At 37.8% G+C, this 13170-nt stretch overlaps 1 protein-coding gene and 1 non-coding gene across 4 annotated transcripts in view; both read right to left on the reverse strand.

The window, feature by feature from the left end:
• Window positions 1-13170, reverse strand: part of NAV3 (neuron navigator 3) — a 332922-nt gene that overhangs the window by 278146 nt on the left and 41606 nt on the right. The window lies entirely within an intron of this gene.
• Window positions 5948-6111, reverse strand: LOC118624797. Its single transcript, XR_004958466.1, has one exon. It is a non-coding gene; the product is annotated as a U1 spliceosomal RNA (small nuclear RNA).

Consider the following 13170-nt stretch of genomic DNA (forward strand, 5'->3'; position numbering starts at 1 on the left):
TATAAATATATTAGTATTATGAACCTCAAGAGGTCTTTTCTTTTTTTAACAATCTTAATTACTCTCCTAAGTTTCAGGCTTGAGGAAAAACTCCATATTGAGCATCAAAAAAAAAAAAAAAGTCTGACTGAATAGTAAACTCCTAAGGAAATGTTTAATTTGATAGAGTGGGACCTCCATAAACTTTGAGATTAGAAATGTATGGCATGAGGTTAGTTATACTTGATTATTTGGCTCCTTCCTGAGGTTCTTGAAAATACCAACTTTATTTTCTTAGTCCCTTCCTATTCCTCGGAACCTTATTTTATATTTTTAAAGACCTTTTTCACATCATGTAAGGGAAAATGCTATAATTAGATACAGAGGATGTATTTATATTTGTATTTCGAAGCACTTTTCTTCAGAAAACTGATACCCAATGAATATTAATAGTTGTCACTCAGTTAAAATGAATGATTATCATGGAATTCATCACTATGGACATTCTTCTTTTTTTTTTTTTTACAGAGTTTTATTTATTTTTTTATTTTTTTATCCTCACCCGAGGACATTTTTCCATTTTTTGTTCAGGTAGAGTGGGAGGGAGAGAGAGGAACAGAGAGAGAGAGAAACATCGACGTGAAAGGAACACATCGAGTGGCTGCCACCCGCACGACCGACCAGGGCCGGGGACAAACTGCAACCGAGGTACGTGCCCTTAGCAGGAACCGAACCCGGGTCTCTCTGGACCGCAGGCCAACGCTCTAACCGCTGAGCCAAACCGGCCAGGGCGACATTCTTCTTTTTTTTGGTACGTACCCCTAGGGGGAACCAAACCCAGGTGTCTCTGGTCCACAGGATGACGCTCCAACCGCTGAGCCAAACTGGCCAGGGCTGGACATTCTTCTTTTACTGACTTCATCTATTTCAAAATTAGTTACCTACCCAATAACTGTTGCCTCTCTCTCCTTTTCTTTTTACTAGCTAAGATATATGATTTACTTTCTATCAAGTACTGTATTAAGCACTTCATATCTATTTTCTCATTATTATTCCAAATTGAAGATTGAGAAATGAGGCCTAACAGACTTTCTTTTCTCAAATAATGCAGTTCATAAAGGCAAAGATGAAGTTAAATCCTGAGAGTCTGATTCTAGAGTTTGCCCCCTCTATGCGCTTAGAGAAAAACTTAGATCATTTGATGTACAAAGAAATAATGTCCATCAGCAAGACGGTATAGGCAGTATTTATCAACTCACCATTGTACTGAATGCTTTTATTCAGTATCTCTATTGAAGTCACATTTTCATAATTTATTAAGCATTTAATTAATAAAACCATTTTTTGCCTTTTATTGTAATGTTACCTGTCACCTGTGGGCATCGTGTTAATATAGCAACCTGATTCAAAATTATCATGATAAAAGTATTCCATGGTTAATAAATTTGAGCCATTTTTATGTAGGCAAATTCCTTTAACCCCATAAAACTGACAGAGTGGGGTGGGCCAGGAGAGTATTATGCTGAGTGAAATAAGCCTGCCAGAGAAAGACAGGTACCATATGATCTCACTAATATGTGAAAACTAATGGACAAAATAATTTGACTAGCAAACATTAAAATAAACTAAAAACCTCGCAGAGTGGATGACTGGCTTTCTCAGAGGCTTCTGCTGGACCGTCAGCTGAGGAATCACCTTGCTGTGGGTCACAGAGCAGCAAAGAGGAGAGAATGAAGGGGTCACTGACACCCTTAACGGGAGGGAAAGGAAATGGACAAGGGAACACCAGCACTTAGGATGAATGGATGCTTCGCCTCAGGAGGCCTCAGAAGGAAGCACAGTGTTAACAGAAGTGCATGACGCTGAAAAGAAAAGGCCCCAATGCCATCTCTACAGATGTCGGCTTTGGGGATTTACAGAGGTCCTGCAACTCAACTCGCTTCACTGCACAAGTGCTAAACTGCTGGCTGCTTGTCGCTCCTGGGATACAGTATATCATGCGTAGTCACTTCAACTTAGGTTGCTACTGTTTCAACAAATATAACAGGCCACACATAACAGGACTAGAAATTTGTTAAAGTCCTCAAAAAGTATCCAGGTTTGAACGTTAAGAGGAATAAGATGGCCACTACCCCAAACAGACAACACATATTTATCTGCCACACATACAAACAAGATGTGAGAGAAGGCGTTCAATGAAATATATTGAGTTCAACATAATGTGAAAATAATGCTCACCCCAGAAACATTTAAGAAGTTAACATCAAAATAAACTTTGGTAGTAAATTCACACTGAATCGTAGCATAGATATAGAAGACAATCTCTGAATCACTAAGAAGACATGTTCGATTTAAGTTATTTTGTTATTCAGTTTGTTTCACTTGCCAACTTTCAATACAGCAGTGCCAAGGGAAAGTTCTACTATTTCATCATGAACACTAAATTAACAGGGAAACCTACTTATGCCATGGGATATTCTTGCTAAACAGAAGAAAGGGCGGAAAATATTTGACTAACTGCAGGCTGCCATGGAGAACTCCCTTGTGTCTAAATTATTAAATCATTTATCATAATAGAATATTGGGCACGACTCTTTCCCTTTGAACTGGTTTGTGAAATGTTTTAGGCATTTCAGATGTTGATGTGACTTCAAGCTTCCGACAGACTTGACAGAAAGTGGTTAAGGACACTGCGGGATACAGTCAACAAATACTTACAGTGCAGTTCCTACTCTGTGCAAAAAGTCATCTCCATACTTAAAATTCTAATCTTATACTTAATACGGTGAGATTTAAGGATATTTTTCTAAGTCAAAATAGAGCTGACTGTTTATGAAGTATTATATAAATATCAAAGCAAAACATGTCCTCTAAATTCAAAAGAGATGGACATGTTTTTGTGATTCTACACATGGGTAACCGGATATAAAGGAGATATGAGCTAGGGCATACAAATTGTATTTCTTTATTTAATAATCTTTCCAATTAAAGACATGAAAATAGGCTGCAAATATAAAGTTCTCATCAATTCATTCATTTTAAAAAAAATTGAACCAAGAGCTAAGATTGAATTGAGTTTGAATTATAATTTGTTTGAACAGAATTTAGAAAACAAAGCCTTATGAGACTAACATACATATAATTCAAAGATTCTGCTCTAATTCTTAGGTTTTTCTCTTATTTTCACCTCACATTAGTTTCACTATTGAATAACCACCCAAGCCAGGCCTCAGACAGCTACAGGAAAAGAGTAGTAACTACTGCATGTATTTTTCACAGAGTCCAAATTTATAATACATCATATATAATGTGTAACATAGTATACAGCTCCAAATTATTATTATTATTTTTTTCTTTACTGATTTTAGAGAGAGAGGAAAGGAGAGGGAGAGAGAGATAGAAACATCGATGAGAGAGAACATCAACTGTCCACCTCCTGCATGTCCCCCACTAGGGATTGGGTCCACAACCTGGGCATGTGCCCTGGCCGAGAATTGAACTGGCAACCTCTTGGTGCATGGGTCGATGCTCAACCACTGAGCCACACTGGGCAGCAGCTCCAAATTTATAAATTTATAATAGCTGTTTTTTTGTTTTGTTTTGTTTTTTTCATTTATAGGAGAAGATGCTAGATGTGAATGGATAACTATTGGACATATTTTCATATGCTCGTGTGATGACTAGAATTTTCTTTCACTATAAAGATATGAATTATACTTTGAAATATTCTTAAGTTAAAATAAATTAAATCCATTGAAATAATATAAATAAAATATGATCCCTGTCCTTGAGGGATTTATAGTCTGATGTGTTAGATCAAGAGATAGATAATGTACATTCCATAAAATACATTAAATCTGAGATAGAGACACATCCATTGTGTTGACTGTGGGGAAAGATATGGAAGTTCAAAGGAGCTTGAAAAAATAATTAACCACCAAACAGCAGGTTATGGGAGGAGAAGCCATTCGGTGTTACCAGAGCATGGAAATGAGGGTGTACAGGATGTAGGAACAAGAGCACGGCATTTGTGTGTGTCATGCTGTGCAAACAGAACTTCTCCCTGCAGCAATGGATAGGGAGCATTCACAGAGATGGAGAATGGTCTTATTTACATTTCACAGGCAGCAGTTGAAAGTAAGTAAAACTGGACTGGGGCTATCAACAAGGTGCCTTTCGAGAGTACATAAAAAAGATAATAATGATTTTAACTAGGGCAGTGATAATAGAGACAGATAGGGTAGGAAGGCATTGAAGGAATATTTAAGACATAAAATAAGCATGACATAGTGACTGATTGGATACCAGAAATGTGGAATAGATATTGGGTTTATTTAAATAGATAAATGTTGTTGCTTTTAACAGGAAGGAGAAATTGCTTCCCCAATTTTTTTTTTTTAAATAAAAATACAGCCCTGGACAGTTTTGCTCAGTGGTTAGAGTGTCAGCCCGCAGACAAGAGAGGCCCAGGTTCGGTTCCTGCAAAGGGCACATACCTCTGTTGCAGTTTGTCCTCAGCCCCGGTTGGAGTCGTGTGGGTGGCAGACACTCAATATGTCTCTCTCACATCGATTTTTCTCTCTCTTCCTCCCTTTCTCCCTCCCTCTCTATCTGAAGATGAATGTAAAAATGTCCATGGGTGAGGATAAAAAAATGAAATAAATAAAAATAGAGAAAGATTTAATGGCTCTCATTGTCAAGAAAGGTGAGAAAGATCATGGAACTAGAGCTATATCTCACTTTAGATTAAAATTATTCTTAAGCAACAGGGTACTTAGATAATGACTCACATTGCAGGTAGGTTATTTTGCTTCATCAATGTTCTTTCAGGAATGTGATCACCCCAGTGTAATCAAGAGCATGTCAACAGATCATGAACTCAACAGAGAAACTAAGGGAAGAAGACAGGTATGGACATGGGAATTTAGAATGAATCTAGAAGTCACTGCCAGTTGAAGATCACAGCATGCTCTTATAATTTTTGATTCATGAAATTACTCTTCTGGAATAGATACAACCTGTAAAAAGCATGCTGTACTCTATGTTTATTATAGCTTTATTCACAATAGCTAAGACATAGATGTGACCAACGTGTTCATTGGTAGATGAATGTATAAAGAATATGTGGTATGTATATATAAACATACACACACACACACGCACATACATACAGAGGAATATTACTCAACCACAAACAAGAATAAAATCTTGTCATTTTCAATAACCCGATGGACACAGAGGGCATTATACTAAGTAAAATAAGTTAGAGAGGGATGAATACTATATGATTTCACTTATATGTGGAATCTAAAAAAGAAGACAAACATGCAAAACAAACAGAAGCAGAGTCCTAAATAGAGAGAGAGAAAAAAAAGCTGACAGTTGCTTGAGGGGGCATGGTAGAAAGATAAGCAAAAAAATTTTTTTTAAATGAAGGGGTATAAGAGGTACAAACTTGCAGTTATAAAAAGGTCACAGGGGTATAATGTACAAAATAGGGAATATAATCAATAGTATCAACTTTGTACAGTAACAGATGGATACTAAATTTATTGTGGTGATCACTTCATAACGTATGTAAATGTTGAATAACTATGTTGTACACCTGAAACTCATATATATTGTAAGCCAATTGTACTTTCATAAAAAACAAACAACAACAACAAAAAAAACCCACAATACTGCTCTGGAATCAGGCAGTCCTGGATTTTAATCCTGAATCCATCACTCCATAGCTACGTCACCTTTGGCAAATCAATTATGCTCACACATGGGAGGCATTCGAAAAATAATTGTTAAATAAATACACACTGACATCATATTAAAAAAAGCAATCAGCCTCCATGTGTGACCAGCATAACTTTTATTTCTAGGTAGATGTTTACTGTACAGCAAACTACCATGCATTCACTGAGCACTTATTCTGCTTAGGGTACTGCTGTGAGCTGCTATCTTTTTTTTTTTTTTTAATGGGAGAGCACAAACACAGTCCCCCACTACCACAAATTATGCAGTCAAGTTTCCCACATTTGGGGAACTCATAGGGATCTGCACATCCGGAGTGCAATGGATAAGCCTCACCCTGGGAAAACCACCTTTGTGATCATGGTATCTCCCCTGCCAGGTAAGTATAAGCTGCTATCATTTTTATGTTCCTGAAAATAAGAGGCATATATATAGTTATAAAAAACAAGTAGCAGTGGAACCTCTGGGAAACAACTAGCCTAGACTTCAGACTGATCATTTGTATAATCAGAACATTAAAATCTAAGGGCCCACCCTGGCTGGGTGGCATAGCCAGTTGGAGCATCGTCTTGTACACCAGAAAAGGCTGCAGGTTCCATTACTAGTCAAAGTATGTACTAGGTGGTAGGTTTGACTCCCAGTTGGGGTGCATATAGGAGGCAACCTATCAATGTTTCTCTCTCACATCAATGTCTCTCTCTCTCTCTCTCTCTCTCTCTCTCTCTCTCTCTCTCTCTCCTTTAGTCCCTCTCTAAAATAAAGTTTAAAAATATACCCTCAGGTAAGGATTAAAAAAAAATCGAAAAGCTTTCAAACTCTATGACTGTGACATCAGTGAGGTGACCCAATCACACCGCACTATAATAAAACACTTATTAACTCATAAAAAAAATCAATATTTTAGCTTTATTGTGGAACAATGATGAAATAATTCAATTGTTGGATTCCTTTACCTTAAAGCAAATGACACAAAATTTGGCATAATACACTAGCCATGTTAGATGCTATGCTCCATGAATATAAACTTTTCCAATAATAAATATTCCAGAAATGTTCCATCATCATCATCATCATCTTTGTCACGCTACCTATAAGACGTGCTTTTTTTTGGTAGTAACATTTCTGAAAATGGTGTACATCTCATAATATTTTGCTACTGTCAGTATTTCTTTTCCTCCCTCTAAAGTTTTAGTAAATGATGATAAATCTGAGAACTGCAGAAATAAAGAAACAATCAGAGCAACCATTTATCCAAACTCGGAGCTGCTTCTGGGCACCATGCTAAGGGCACCCACTCGTTAAATGAACCAACTGGCTTCAGAAGCCATCTCTGCTTCCTCTACTCGAATGAGCTACAACAAATAAGTGTACAATCAAAGCCGCAGTGTGTCCTGGGCCTCCCAGAGAAATTACTTTGGACTTTATTTGAAATTACTACCAGATCCAATGAAAAAAACATTTCAAGTAGCCAAATGTAACTTGTTTCATGCCTCTTTTATGAAACAATGGTAAGAGAATATAATCCATCTTTTTTAGCAAAGATTCTCAGCTGGACCAGTGATTTCTGATTTCCCCATGGGAAATGGAACATTAAGAGAAACAAACAAATAATGACAACAACAAACAGCTGAGTAACTATAGGTTGTAGCAAAAAAAAAAAAAAAAAAAATACAGCAGAGACCATCTTTGGGAAAAAGAAACGAGGAACTAACCCTCCTTAATGTGAAACATGCTGGTCAGTGCACATGTACTCCCCTGCTTAGTAAACATGTTAGAAGAAAATAGCTCTTTAACCAAATATAATTTTGCTGACCAGTGGGAAAGCTGTAAAAGACTGTTATTTCCAACGAATGCTGATAGATAATTAAATCTGATCCTGATACACACTGCATGCGAGAGTCCACCTGAGCTCCTAAGCATCTGCAAGCACTGCAGTGACTGAGAATTCACCCGAGAATACAGTGGAGTCAAGGGTTGGAGCGGGGTAGGGAGAGAGACCAATCTTCAAGTCAGCCCCTGAGGTCAAAATCACTATAACAAAAATTCCTTTAAGAAGTGTTATATCCATTAAAAAAAACTCATACAAATGCACCCTTATATTTGAGATCCACTGTTAACCTGAAAAAAAAAAAAAAAAGGAAGTACAAATATCTAGGGATTCTACCTTAAAGGTAATTATAAAATATATGGTCAGTTATTGGCAGGTTAGGCGGAGACAGCATCAGGGCATTGCACAACTCCAGAGGGCGCCATTCACATGCTGTCTATGTAGATGGTACCTCTGCAGTTGTCCAGAGATCAATCTGAGCATAGAGGCTCTGCATATTGCAGTTTAAAGGACTCCCATCCACCTGCACGTTATCCCCCTTCCATTTAGTATCAAGTCTCCTTAAAGAACTGTACATTTTCCTGACAATTAGGGAGAAATCATGTTTTACATGATGCAACTCCACTAGGAGACCTAAACGATTTGCCAAAGAAAGTCTTCCTCCCTCAGGTGTCCTGCTGATGTCCTCCCGGTGAGAAACACGACAGAGGAACAGAACGTGCCACTTGCTCTGTCTTGATTACTTTGAAATGGAGGTTCAGACCCATCTTTGAAAGCGCCATGGGAAGCTGGGAAGGTGTGGGTCTCTTCTTCACTCTTACCTATTGTTGGGTAGTAAAAGGAAAGCTCATATGAATAATAACTACTACCATTTATTGGGCACTTCAGTTAGGCACATTTTTACAAGTATGATCACACGTACAATATCCCCGTAAGGCAGAGATTATCACCGTTACGTATCAGTGAGGAAAATCAGAGTAGAGCACCTAATGTCATTTATCCAAGGTCCAGGCTAGTAAGTAGGAGGGCCACTCTTTGAACCCACATCTGTAAGACTTCATTATCACCTGTGTTTGTTTGTTTAATGTTTTTTACTGATTTTTTAGAGAGAAAGGAAAGGAGAGGGAGAGAGAGAGAGAAACATTCATGTGAGAGTGAAACATCCATCAGCTGCCTCCTGCATACCCCCCGCTGAGGATGGATCCCGAAACCCAGGCATGTGCCCCGACCAGGAATCAAACCAGCAACCTCTGGGTGCATGGGACACACTCAACCAACTAAGCCACACAGACCGAGTGCATTCTCACCTGCTTTGTACTACAGAATTATGGGAAAGATGACTTGGGCTTAACATGAGAACGTGCTTTTTAAAATGTTATAGTTAATCAACTTAAACAAACTGTCTCGTGAGGCCATGAACTCTGAAAATGACACAATCATTATACATGTCCACATGCAGGTCACTTTAGAGTTGTAAAATAAGTTCCACATACATGTACTCATTCAGCCTATATAGCCTTGTGGGCCAAATATTATTTTAATTCCCATTTAATAGGAATTCTGCGAATCTGAATCTTGCTCGATGTAGAGAATTGATTGAGATATCTACTAGAACAAGTCGCTGTGTTGAAGCTCTAGGGTGTGGAGGAGGAATTGTTGAGCCTGGGAACTACCCAGGGTTACTTGCTTACACTGGGCTGTACTGGAACCCTCCTTATTAATTCATAAATAGTCCCTCTGGCACCAGCTGTGTTTGGTGACACAGAACTACCGACCTCAAGCACTGCCAGTCCTCACACAGAGAGCTAGGTCCCCGAGAAGGGTCAGTAAAATCAGAAAGGACTGTCTGGGACAGATTGTATGTAGAATATGAGCTACTGGGAACTGAAAATCTACAAGTTTGGGTTTCTCTCCTATAAACATCTTATCAAACTGTATGAGGTTGATATAAAGGCTCATTTATCTCAGCCGTTCTCAGAAAACAATTCAGATGGCCAAAAACTGTTTCTAGAGCAAACAGTAGATACAAAGGGAAGCCTAAAAACCATTATATAGCCCAGCCAGAGTAGCTCAGTTGGTTGGAGGATCATCCCGAGCACCAAAAGGTTACAGGTGCGATGCCCGGGCAGGATACTGACAGGAGGCAACCAACCAATGTTTCTTTCTCTCATCAATGTAGCTCTGTCTCTCTCCCTCTCTCAGCATGTCCTCACGTGAGGATTTAAAAAGAAACATTATACAATTAAAATAAAGGAAATATAGTCAGCATTTCTAAACTCCACCTGCCAGAGGCCTCACAATCAGATCTAGAACAGTCTTAAATGTACAGAAAATTGAAGTCAGTACAGAGTTTCCATGTTCCTGCACCCATCTCCTCTGTTCGTAACATCTTATATTACTATGGCATATGTACCACAATCAACGAATCCATGTTAACACATTATTATTAACTAAAACCCACAATCCATTCCTAGTTCCTTAGTTGTAAGCGAATGCCTTCTTTTTCTGTCCTAGGATCTCATTCAGGATATCACAAAATATTCAGTGGGCATGACTTGATTTTGATGCGCTTGACAGGTTTGAAGAGCACTGTTAAGGTATTTTGTAGGATGTTCATCTATTCAATGTGTCTGATGCTTTTCCCATGATTGTACTGGGATTACAGGTATTTGAGGGAAAGACCGCAGAGTAAAACTGCCATATTCCTCTCATCATCTCACATATTATTTATCACTGTTGTTGATCCTGACCACCTGGCTGAGGTAGTGCTTGTCAGATTTCTTCGCGGTAAAGTGTTTTTCTCCCCCTGCCTCCACTTTCCATATTCTGCTCTTTGAAAGGTTACTATCTGTAGCCCACACTTAAGAAAGGGCAGTCATGTTCCCCATTATAGAGTGGAGCATCTACATAATTTATTTGGGATCCTTATGCATGGGAAGTTGTACCTTTTCCCAATTTATTTAATCCTTTATTTTTATGTGTATGGACTCATAGATAGTTATTTTATACTTTGGGATATAATACAATACTACTTTATTTTCTTGTTCAAATTGTTCCAGCATGGGCACTGTTTTAGTTGACTTCTTCATGTGACTTTGACATATACACACCAATGTGTTTTCTTTTACTTTTCTTAGAACGTCCTTTTTTTTTTTTTAATGGAACTGCAAGATGCTCTAGGATCACCCTGTGCATTTCTTGTTCTAGAATCAGCCATTTGTACGTGGTTTTGATTGTAGAATGATACTGAAAACCAATATTGGGTCCTGGCTGGTGTGACACAGTGGTTAAGAGCATTGACTTTTAAACCAAAGGGTCTTGGGTTCGATTACCAGTCAAGGGCATGTACCTGGGTTGCAGGTTTGGTCCCCAGCCCCAGTCGATGCATGTGTGGGAGGCAACCAATCAATGTGTCTCTCTCACATCAATGTCTCTCCCTCTCTTTCTCTCTCTCTCCCTCATGTCCACCCACCCCTCCTCCTTCCTTCCCTCCCTTCCACTCTTTCTAAAAAAAAAAAAAATCAGTGGAAAAAATATCCTTGGGTGGGGATTAAAAAAAGGAAAAAAAAAACAAGATTAGGTGCAAGACATGCTCCTTGCTACTGGGACGTCCCTGCTTTTAGTTCCTCAACTGACAAAGCAAAGAAATATATTTTTGTATATCCTACCACATGTAACATGTATCTATAAATATTTCTATATTTAACCTTCTCTGTTTATATTAAGCTAAACATGAATTCAAGCCAATGTCTCCAATTCAATTCCAATCCATTACCATTCTAGCCTCCTCCCTTGGCTTATCTATAAATTCCCACTCCAATAATGTCACATTAACATTCAATTCCCAAATTTCAGTGGCACTCTCACCACCATCACCCCCACTGCTACCACCCAAAATGAACATGGCCCCTTTGAAAGTATATGCAAATTATTTCCGAGAGTCCTCAGAGTGCCTACAAACGTGTGTCACAGGTACAGCCACATGTGAGTGGAATATGCTCCATTATTTCTTTTCTTTTGCTAATTCCATGTGCTGTTATGGCACTTCGATAGCCAGGAAAATAATTTCCTTACCAATGTAGATGTCTCATAGCAGACAACTTTTGGCAGATTATTTAGTCTGGCTTTACAAGATATAGGGTGACAGCAGCATGTCAGGTGTCACCAAGCGGGCTCTGGGTCCTATTTTTAATAAATGAAGTAATAGATGGACGTCATTTATGTTTACTGAATAGCCACAGAATACCAGAAGGAGATTTAGTTAAAGAAACAATGGGACACATCCTAGGCTTAAAAAATGTGCTAGGAAAAAATTCACATAGCCTCTTTGGAGTGCTTCTAATACTGCTCAAATTAAAATAAAACAGCATATTAAATAGCATATGAAAAGAAACATCCATTTTATATAGAATATCTTAAACTTTTCTGGACCAAGAAAGTGTTATCTAAATAAAAGCAAGAAACAGGTTGCCACAAGGTTTCTCATCAGTGAATTGGACATAAGAAGACATCAGACAAAGTCATTAAAGCTTTGAGAAAAGTCTCTAAATCTTCATTTTTTATATCCAGCCAAACTACTAATTGTTTATAAAGGCAACATAAAATTGTTTTCATACATGGAAGTTCTGAAAATATACTGCTACAAAACCATATAGAAAAAAGTAGTAGACAATTTATTCTCAGATTTCAAAAAATGAATCTATTAACATAGTTTAAAAATACAAATGAGCGAAGACCACTGAGATGATTAAGTTTAATACATTTTTAAATTTAAAAATAATTGACAAGTGGAGTTCAGACCCCAAATAGTATCAACATAGAGATGGAATCAGCAGGGAAGAAAAGAAATAAAAAGGAAATGTTCTCAATTTCATATATATATATATATATATATATATTTCTTGAACTTTTGTATTCTGGCACTTCTTGTGAAACTCAAGATATAACAAATCAAGATTTTACATCAAGTTAATGTAAAATTAACCTAAGAAGTCCCAATGAATGTCATGTATACTTTTGGAGAAGAAATGTAAATGTTCATAGTGCATATTAAATATTATGTGGGATGTTTCTTAAATTTGAAGTTAAGATGATACTTAAGCACATAGTTTCACAAAGAACACAAAAGCATCCATTCCTTTATCTTTCAAAATACATACTAAGAATTCATGATCATGTTCATGGAGAACTGAGGGAGCAAAAATAACTTTTCATTAGAAACACATGCCCTGGCCGGTTTGGCTCAGCGGTTGGAGCATCGACCTGAGGACCAGAAAGTCCCGGGTTTGGTGTACCCAAAGAAAAGAAAGAAGGAAGGAAGGAAGGAAGGAAGGAAGGAAGGAAGGAAGGAAGGAAGGAAGGAAGGAAGGAAGGAAGGAGGAGGGAGGGAGGAGGAGGGAGGGAGGGAGGAAGGAGAAGGAGAGAAGAGAAGAAAGAAAGAAGAAAGAAAGAAAGAAAGAAAGAAAAAAAGAAAGAAGAAAGAAAGAAAGAAAGAAAGAAAGAAAGAAAGAAAGAAGAAAATAATTAAGTAGTCCAACAAATCTTAATGTTCTGAAAGCTTTGACCCACTGATCAGCCATATTAACTTTCACCCTAAACTGAAAGTGCCAATTAGCTTA

The sequence above is a fragment of the Molossus molossus genome, unplaced genomic scaffold (genome assembly GCF_014108415.1).
Source record: "Molossus molossus isolate mMolMol1 unplaced genomic scaffold, mMolMol1.p scaffold_m16_p_10, whole genome shotgun sequence".
NCBI lineage: Eukaryota > Metazoa > Chordata > Mammalia > Chiroptera > Molossidae > Molossus > Molossus molossus.